Raw genomic sequence first — 10,061 nt, 5'->3', positions numbered from 1 at the left:
CTTTCCAGCGTAGTTCAAATGCAGGAACGAGAAGCAGTAGGTGGTGTCCACTTTTTCCACTTCTTTTTGAACTTCCTTTTTAAACTTCCATACTACTTTAAAGATTTCTACTTAAAAGCATTTCTGCTTAAGAGCAAAGGCTGCAAGCAGCAATGGCTGTTGTAAGTTTACTTATATACATTTAGAAAGTCACCTGGTTGGTACAACAAACTTAATTAGCACATGTGAGGGATGTTAATTAGCACTATGTTTTATCTGTTGTTTGTTTAGTGTTTGTCCCTTTTGTCATCAGTTTGCACTATGATTTATCTTTCTGCTTGACTCCACATATCACGTCACATCCGGACGTGGCCACTTTGGAAGCACAAGACTAGAAGTGGATCTGTGTGTCCCGATTCAGCAAAGTGCTTCAGCGTGATGAAGGCGAAGTCTGCCAGGGATAGGAAGCTTTAGCACAGGATTTACAGCATAGGAACGGCCTTTGGATGCAGGAGGTTTCAGGATAAGAAAAGCTTCAAGACAGCACAAGAAGGCCAAGTAAGGGCAAGCACAGTTACATACAAGAAGATCTATGCTCCGCCACTTCCTGGGGGGAAGGGCTGACCTTAAATAGCATAGACAGCCAATAGGGGAAGAGCAGCACGGCAAGCAGCATCAAGATAAACAGGAGTCTGAGTTCAGAACCAGGCGATTCCAATAGCTGTTCAGGGAGAGCTTTGCCTGGAACCTCTATAGCCCTGTAATGGTGAGTTCCAGCTAAACCCAGGACCGGATCCCTTCCCCTTTAGTACAATAGCAGTACCAGGCCACCGGATCTTGAGACATTCAGGTGAGACACTCCAGCTGGAACGCACCCCACAACTCCCTCCCAATACACAAAAATACCCCCTGCAAATACAGACACCACTACACCCCCCAGAAACAAACACCACCACCCCCTAAATATAATTCCCCCTCAACAAATACAATTCCCCACCTCCACAAATACGTATTACCTCCCACAAATACACTGCCACACAAATACACTTACCACCACCCCTCCACAAGTACACTTACCACCCCCTCATAAATAAAGTTACCACTCCCCCACAAATACACTTACCAACCCCCCCACAAAATACACTTACCACTCCCCTACAAATACACTTACCAACCCAACCCCCCCTCCCCCACAAATACACTTACCACCACCCCTCCACAAGTACACTTACCACCCCCTCATAAATAAACTTACCACTCCCCCACAAATACACTTACCACTCCCCTACAAATACACTTACCAACCCAACCCTCCCCCCTCCCCCACAAATACACTTAACCCTCTGTTCAGCTGCAGTTTCCTTGCGCCCAAAATGAACTTAAATAACAAGGCATCTGTACACAGACACACACACACATGTGATTTTATGTTGAACTGTACTGAATATTTTTTATTTGGATGCTTACTTTATTTTGTGTCTAAACAAACACAAAACAGTACATTTTAAAATGAGGGCTGAGTCAGACAAGAATAATAGGTCAAGCCAGAAACTGTATTAGCATTGGAAGCATTTCAAGATACACCGTGTGCTTTAAACTGGTTCTATTTTTCACAGCTCAGACTTACAGTACACACGTCTAAAAGATCTGAAGAGTACTGTTCAGCTCATGGTTAGCAATGGATATCACTGGATCTGTAACGCTGACTATTGTGATCTGCATCTCCTGTCTGCTCTTCTACTCAGCTCTGAAGACACGGGGAAGGAGAGGAAATTTGCCCCCAGGACCGACACCTCTTCCATTTTTGGGGAATATATTACAGATTAGGAGAGGGAAGCTGGTGGAGTCATTAATAGAGGTGAGTTGTGTTATACGGAGGAGTCAGGCAGGAAAATTGTTTTGTAGGTGCATATAACGGTATTAATGGTGACCTCTGACATTTGACCCCTAATGCCAGCAGCTGATGCTTTTTAACCACTGCACAAGTTCATTAATGCACATTGATGCACACATAGTACATACACCTTAACACACATAAAAAAAATGATGCACAACCAGCACACACAATAACACAATTATGCACACACACACACGCTCTAAGGGGCAAAGATGGAGAACCTTATTAGAGCCACATCAATAATGTTCTTGCTCTTCCTGCACATACGTACATATAGAACGAAATACTCAGATAATAATATGTTCTTGTATATCGTTGCTATATATTCATAGCAATTTACAGAGACATTTTGCAGGCACCGTGGAGCTTACAATCTATGTTTTGGTGCTTGAGGCACAGGGAGATAAGGTGACTTGCCCAAGGTCACAAAGGGCCAACAACGGGAATTGAACCAGGTTCCCCTGCTTCAAACTCTGTGCTAGTCAGTGTCTTCACTCACTGAGCCACTCATTCTCCCATCTGAACACGCACACACATATTCTGCTGATGTTGTAATTAGAATTGCCTACATAGTTGTTACACCCCTTAATTCAGCAGAGTATTTCCATGAACTGTATAGTCCTCAATCACATTTGCTTAAAAAATATAATATACAAAAAAACAATAAAAAGAACTTACCAATAGCATTTTCTTAAAATGTTCTTATTTCTTATGGATTGCTGCCCAGATCCACTGCCTCCACCAGCAGGCTTTCAGACAGTACAGGAACAACAAGGGGTTGGATCAGCACTCAAAGAATATATGAACAGAATAAACGATAAAGCCAAAACTTACAGTATCAGTGAAATCCTCCATAAGGATGAAAAAATTATCCATACGGATTGCACAATGAAAGTGAATAGAGTCCAGCTACACTAATACTGTAAGGTTTTGCTGTATCTTTTATTCCTTAACATTCACTCTTTGAGTGCCGATCCAATGGGTCCCTACCCTGCAGAGGTTACAATCTAATTTGGGCGCTCTTTGACAATGTTATTACAGTTGAGTGAAACCTATGGCAGTGTGTTTACGGTCTACTTGGGGATGCGGCGAGTGGTGGTGCTGAAAGGTTACCAATCGGTGAAAGAAGCTCTGGTGAATCAAGCAGATGATTTCAGTGGTCGAGGTGAAGTTCCCACCATAGACACAGCCTACAAAAACTATGGTAAGAAATCAGCCTCAACCCCAATTATTAAACATCACCTAGTAGTGGATAGTTCCAGTAGGTGTATTGGTCCTTGAGATATGTGAGTTGGTTGTAACTTGTGTCACCTATTAATGGAGCGACAAAGAAGAGACCTGTGAGATTTGGGAAGCTCAGCACACATGAAAAAGAGACCTGTGAGGTTTTGGAAAAATTTATGAAGAAGAGACCTGTGAGGTTTGGGAAGCTTTGTATACATGAAAAACAGACTTGTGAGGTTTCAAATAGCTTAGCACATAAGAATAGACCGGTGTGGTTTGGAAAACAATGTACATGTGAAGAGAAATGCGAGATTTGGAAAATTATGAAATGTGTCAGGGCGACTATGTGTGCTGCTATACCTGTGTGACAAACAGGAGGCCTGATCCTTCACCACGTTGAGCTTAGGGTGTGTGTATCAGTATCTACTAACAGCGCCTCCACCTGAGCGGGATCCTTATGCAGTAGGAGGGCCCCTCCCAAGACAATATGCCCAGTAATACACACACAAAGTATGGGTAACAGTATTTACTGGAAGGTACTAAACAATAAACATGAACACACAATATACATGTACAGTATAGCTTATACAGACCCGCGGTGTATTCCCTACAGTACTTGGGTGCAGGGGCACCAGTGTCTCAGTGTCCAAGCCATGAAGGCCTTTCCCACCCCAAGTGTGAGACAGCGCTGTCCCACAATGTGTTGGTGCACTTGTGGAAAATACATGCCCAGAGCTCCAGCCCCGGGGGTCGCTGCGTAAGGCCAAGTTACGGTCAGTCTGTTCAACCGAAGATCCGCCTCGGCGTCCCACTTTTAGATAGTCTCTGAGATGAGGACCTCTACTGTTCCCTGATGCAGGCCACGCGCACCGTGTGCATCCATCACCAGTACAATGGTACTAGCACTAACAGGCTAAGGGGCGCGTCTCTATCTGAGGGGCCTTGCCTGTAGCACCACAGGCTAGAGGTGGTCGGGGCCTAGCTGGGACCTGAGGGTATACTCTGGCCTAGTCCAGCGGAGCACTTCTCCCTGGACCTTACCTATCCTCTTGCTGTCCTGCTCCCGACTCACCAACTGCCCTAACTGTCATAACTGTTATAACTGTTATAACTGTTATAAATGCAGAAGCCTTATTGGTTGAAAAAGTTATATAAGAAAATGTTGTACATGTATATAACTTAACAAATGCAGACTCTAAATAATATTATGCAATTCAACAAACATGTTGATAACGGAAGCCAGCTTTTTCTTAGCCAGCTGCTGAGACACATAGTGGGGTTCCCATAACTGATCATATGCCACTCTAGTAGGAGGGTGTCTTTCTCACTGGCTTCTGCGAGGCTCTTCTTCTGTGGTTCCCACTGAGGAGGGTCTGTCATAGTTCTGGGGCCTGACCCATCCCCAAGTGAATACTCAGTCTCTGTAAAGTCTCTATTAGGCATAAAACTTGGACTCCTGGGATTCAATGGTCGGATTGGTGGAGGCACGGGTGTAGGTACCTGAGGGGCATGCCTATTACCCGGTGCTTCTTCGGGATGTGCCCATCAGTCTCCATTGGAATCAGGGGAGGTTCCTTCCATGGGATCCTGATTGAACTCATCTTGTGGATCTGATTGCTTTTCAGACCCCTCTGGCTCACTGGTCCTTACTATTGTCTCTGATTCGGGGTCACTGTCGTCTACTTGGGGAATGGGCAACAAGTGATTTCTGTTCCAGACCTTTACATGGCCATTCACGTCTTCTATGCAGTAGACCGGGAGGCCTGGCATCTAGGACTCGACTTCAAAGGCTCCATCGCGCCAGCGGTCGGCCAGTTTGTGTTTGCCAGGTATTCTGAGATTGCGTAGGAGAACAGCATCTCCAGGCTTTAGTTCCTGATAACGGAACTTGTGGTCATACCGCTTGCGTTGTTGCCGGTGTTCAGCTGAGCTGAGGCTTTCCCCGTTAATTGATATGCGCATTGTAAGCTGGCTTGGAGTTGCTGAACATACTTGAAATGCACCGTATTGGGTACCCCATCGGTAGATACCTTGAGGCAGATGTCCAAAGGCAGTCGTGCCTCTCGTCCGAACATCATAAAATACGGGGTATATCCTGTGGATTCATGTCGGGTGCAATTATATGCGTGCAGCAGAGCTTCAACGTGCTTACTCCATTCAGTGTGTTTGTATATAGCCTTATCTAGCACCTCTGAGCCCTCATTCATCGCTCGACATAGTCTCTGTATGGAAGTGTTTGGTGTACTCTCGGTTACTACAGGTTTGGCACGGCTCGTACGACTACCCCACTTGGCTCTCGACTTCGGCTCTCCTTGTACTACATATTCTCTGGCATCCCACGATCATGGCTTGGACTTCAACCTTCCTCATCTCTCCGCTCCCTGACCTCGGCAAGGCAATCACTATTCTACTCCTATACCCGGTACCGGCAAGTATTATCTACGTTACTTACATCTGGCCTGGCAATGCTTAATACCACACTTCGGACATGCTCCCTTTGCTGCGGGTGCGTGCATTCCTACCTCCCCCTTCAGCACAGGGGACGGGTCTGGTCTGCGGGCAGCACCGGCGTAACATTATGTCGAGCCCACAAGACGCAGACCAGACTGAAGTAAGGCAGTTTCTCTCTGATCTGCTTCAGCAAAACCAGGCCATGGCGGATTAAATTGTCGCACTTGCACGTCAGGTCGCCGTACTCTCGGCCCGAGTACCAGCTGCTTCCTCTACTGCTGTTGATCTCCAGCCCGCAAGCGCAGCTAGCAGCTCTGACGTAAAAATTCCGCCCCCAAGCCTTACGCAGGCGAACCGCAAGAATGTAAGGGTTTCCTCAATCAGTGTGCAGTTTGAAATAGCCCCCTATCTCTTCAATACTGGACGTAAGGGGGTAGCCTACATTTATAATCTCTTAACGGGCAGCGCCCTGGCTTGGGTTTCCCCGGTCTGGGAGCGACGTTCTGACCTTACCCAGAATTACCCGGCCTTTAAGGCTGAATTCCAGCAACTGTTTGATTCTCCCGCGCGCCGGGAGATGGCACCTGTTTCTCTCCTAGAGATTACCCAAGGGTGACGAACGGTGACGCAGTATGCCGTGGAGTTTCGGACCCTCGCAGCCGAGACTAACTGGGGGCAGGAGGCTCTCGTCTCTGTATTCTGGCAAGGCCTGGCAGATCCCATCAAGGATGAACTCGCTCGTCAACCCAGGCCAGATCAATTGGAGGTTCTCATCGAACTAGCAGTCCGGGTGGATCAACGTATCCAGATACGCCGCTTCGAGCCTCAGCGCACTCGCTTTCATAATTTTCAACCTCCTTTCCTCAGTACTCCAGGCAGTACCCCTGCGGTTACAAGTGCTATCACTCCTCTTCGTCCGGCCCAGGACCCACCAGAGCCGATGCAATTGTGGGTACAACGCATCCGCACACCTATACGGCAATTCCGCTATACCGGAGGATTGTGTTTCTACTGTGGATCCGCTGAACACCTGATCCGGGAATGCCCCCTGCGGCTGGGAAACAGGAACACCCAATGAGTACGGAGGGGCTCTCTCTGGTTATCATGTCTCCTCGTCCCCTCCATAAAGGAGAACTCCCTAAGAAACTCACCACACCCATCTCTCGTACAGGCGATAAGTTTCAGACCTCGACCGCAGCGTTCATTGATTCTGGAGCAGGAGGAAACTTTGTGGATCTAGAATTCGCCAGGTTGAACCACATACCGCTCGTGAGAAAGAAAAGTCCCATCGCACTGGTCGGTATAGATGGACTTCCTCTTACCCCGGCATACATCTCCTTAGAGACGGTCCCTCTCCTTCTGACCTCACACCCTCACAAGGAGACCTTAGTCCTCGATGCCATCCATGCTCCTGGAACACCCATTACCCTTGGCCTTCCCTGGTTAAAGCTTAACAATCCCCCTGTCTACCACAAATTCCGGGACGTTTTCAATAAGGTACAGTCAGATCTTTTGCCGCCTCACATGACCTACGATTGCCCGATCGATCTTGTTCCAGGTTACTGCTTGCCCAAGTCCAAGACCTACCCCTTATCACTACCCGAGTCAAAGGCCATGGATGAATATATCCAGGAGAACCTCAAGAAAGGTTTCATTCGCCCTTCCAACTCCCTAGCAGGGGCTGGCTTTTTCTTCGTGAAAAAGAAAGATGGCTCGTTAAGACCCTGCATTGATTACAATGGTTTGAACCGCATCACCATTAAGAATCGTTACCCCCTTCCCCTTATTACCGAACTGTTCGATAAATTACAGGGGTCTAAGATTTTTTCCAAGTTGGATCTACGTGGGGCCTATAATTTGGTGCGCATTAGACAGGGGGACGAATGGAAGACGGCTTTCAACACACGTAGCAGCCACTACGAGTAACTTGTACTGCCCTTCGACCTATTTAATGCTCCAGCAGTCTTCCAGGACCTCATTAACGACGTTTTTTGTAAGGTACTCAACATTTTTGTAATAGTTTACTTGGATGACATTCTGATTTTTTCCAAGGATCTGCAGGATCATATTCATCACACTTCCTACGTTCTCTCTCGTCTCCGTGAACACCATCTGTACGCCAAGCTGGAGAAGTGCACCTTTCATCAGACCTCTACTCAATTCCTGGGCTACATCATCTCTGACGAGGGTTTTATGATGGATTCCGGTAAACTTCAGGCAGTGACTGAATGGCCAAGACCCAATACCCTCAAGGCCATACAACACTTTTTGGGATTTGCAAATTACTATTGTAAGTTTATACGTAATTTTTCTACCATTGTGGCACCCCAGCTCTTATGAAGAAAGGGGCCGATCCAGCTGCTTTGTCACTCGAGGCTCTGTACGCCTTCAAGGTACTCAAAGAAGCTTTTGTATCCGCCCCTATCCTCCGTCATCCTAACATTGATCTTCCCTTCGTGTTGGAAGTCAATGCCTCCGGTTGCGGTGCAGGGGCAGTTCTGTCTCAGAGACCTACGCCCCAAGACAAGTTACATCCCTGTGTATACTTCTCCAAGAAATTCTCATCTGCTGAGAGGAATTACGACGTGGGTAACAGGGATCTCCAGGCCGTGAAGATGGCTCTCCAAGAGTGGAGGTAAGAAAGTGGATTGGCGAAAGACTGCAACGTCCAAAAATGCACCCTCAGCTCACCAGATGTCGAGATTAAAAAACGTTTATTAAACTACATAAAAATAAAAAGAGGACAAAGTACAAAAACACACAACCTCCTATGCGTTTCAGGCTCTAAGAGCCCTTTCTCAAGGGGGATAGTTGGGACTGTGAGTTAAGCTCCTTAATATAGCCCCTCCTGTGCACTTAAAATGCAGCTGTAATGGATAATCATTAATTGTAAATACATTGGTTGTAATCCTAACATCACATACACATGATATAAAGCATCATACAAATCAAAGATCTTAATAAAATACAAAAGGATACATGCATACATTTCATATAAAGTGTGGTAATTAATTAACTATTGAGATTCTAAAGTCAAAAACCTCAACAGTACAAATCTATGGAATGGACAAAGAAACCCTATCAGTTAGAAAAGTAACATACATGTATCATAAATGCAATAGATACTCCAATAAGGTGTAAAAAAATAAAAATAAAGTAAATACATAAAGGGACTATGTACAGAAAAAGAATAAGAAAGTTACAAGAGGTATCATATATATTTTGTATGGATGTTTAGTAAAGCATGACATCAATTAACAGTGATCCATGCATCAAATAGTGTATCATCAAAAGAGATAGCATAAACACACTGAACTGTTCATGGCATGGTTCTCTTGATATAAAGGATCAGGGATTGTGGAAAACTGATAAATACATTACCTAAGTGGAGGATCTATATAAATCAATTATATTAAAGAAAATATTTCAGATCCCACTCTTTGTTTAACCCCTTTGGGATCAGTGTATCCAATGTAAAGATCCAGTGAGCCTCTCTGCGGTAAAGTGTATGTATGTATGTATGTATGTATGTCTTTATTTGTATAGCGCCATAAAATGTACATAGCGCTTCACAGTAGTAATACATGTCATATAAATAACAAATATAAATAACAGATCATGGGAATAAGTGCTTCAGACATACTGTAAAAGTAACATTAAGGAAGGAGTCCCTGCTCCGAGGAGCTTACAATCTAATTGGTAGGTAGGGAGAACGTACAGAGACAGTAGGAGAGAATACTAGTAAGTGCGTCTGCAGGGGGCCAAGCTTTGTGTCATGTGTCCATGATTATCCAGTGCTACTCATATGCTTCTTTAAGCAGATGTGTCTTAAGGTGGGTCTTAAAGGTGGATAGCGAGGGGGCTAGTCGTGTATTGAGGGGAAGGGCATTCCAGAGGTGTGGGGCAGAAAGTGAGAAAGGTTTAAGGCGGGAGAGAGCTTTAGATACAAAGGGGGTAGAAAGAAGACATCCTTGAGAAGAACGCAAGAGTCGTGATGGTGCATAGCGAGAAATTAGGGCTGAGATGTAATGAGGGGCAGAAGAATGTAAAGCTTTAAAAGTGAGCAGTAGAATTGAGTGTGAGATAGGCGATTTAATCGGAAGCCAGGAGAGGGATTTCAGCAGGGGAGACGCTGAGACAGATTTAGGAAAGAGTAGAGTGATTCTGGCAGCAGTGTTTAGGATAGATTGTAGGGGAGACAGGTGAGAGGTAGGAAGGCCGGACAGCAGGAGGTTGCAGTAATCGAGACGTGAGAGAATGAGGGCCTGAGTCAGAGTTTTGGCAGTTGAGTAACAGAGGAAAGGGCGTATCTTTGTGATATTGCGGAGGAAAAAGCGACAAGTTTTAGAAACGTTTTGAATATGAGAGGAGAATGAGAGAGAGGAATCAAGTGTGACCCCTAGGCAGCGTGCTTGGGCTACTGGGTGAATGATCATATTTCCAATAGCAATGTGGAAGGATGTAGTAGGGCCAGGTTTGGGAGGTAGTATAAGGAGCTCTGTTTTTGCCA

At 45.6% G+C, this 10,061-nt stretch overlaps 1 long non-coding RNA gene across 1 annotated transcript; it reads left to right on the top strand.

The window, feature by feature from the left end:
* The first annotated feature begins 338 nt into the window (after positions 1 to 338).
* Positions 339 to 3,075, top strand: LOC142483685 (uncharacterized). Its single transcript, XR_012797417.1, has 3 exons — positions 339 to 829; positions 1,596 to 1,837; positions 2,918 to 3,075. It is a non-coding gene; the product is annotated as an uncharacterized LOC142483685 (long non-coding RNA).
* The last annotated feature ends 6,986 nt before the right edge of the window (positions 3,076 to 10,061 follow it).

The sequence above is a fragment of the Ascaphus truei genome, unplaced genomic scaffold (genome assembly GCF_040206685.1).
Source record: "Ascaphus truei isolate aAscTru1 unplaced genomic scaffold, aAscTru1.hap1 HAP1_SCAFFOLD_356, whole genome shotgun sequence".
In the NCBI taxonomy this organism is placed as follows: Eukaryota; Metazoa; Chordata; class Amphibia; order Anura; family Ascaphidae; genus Ascaphus; species Ascaphus truei.
This window is presented reverse-complemented; position numbering and strand designations above follow the sequence as displayed.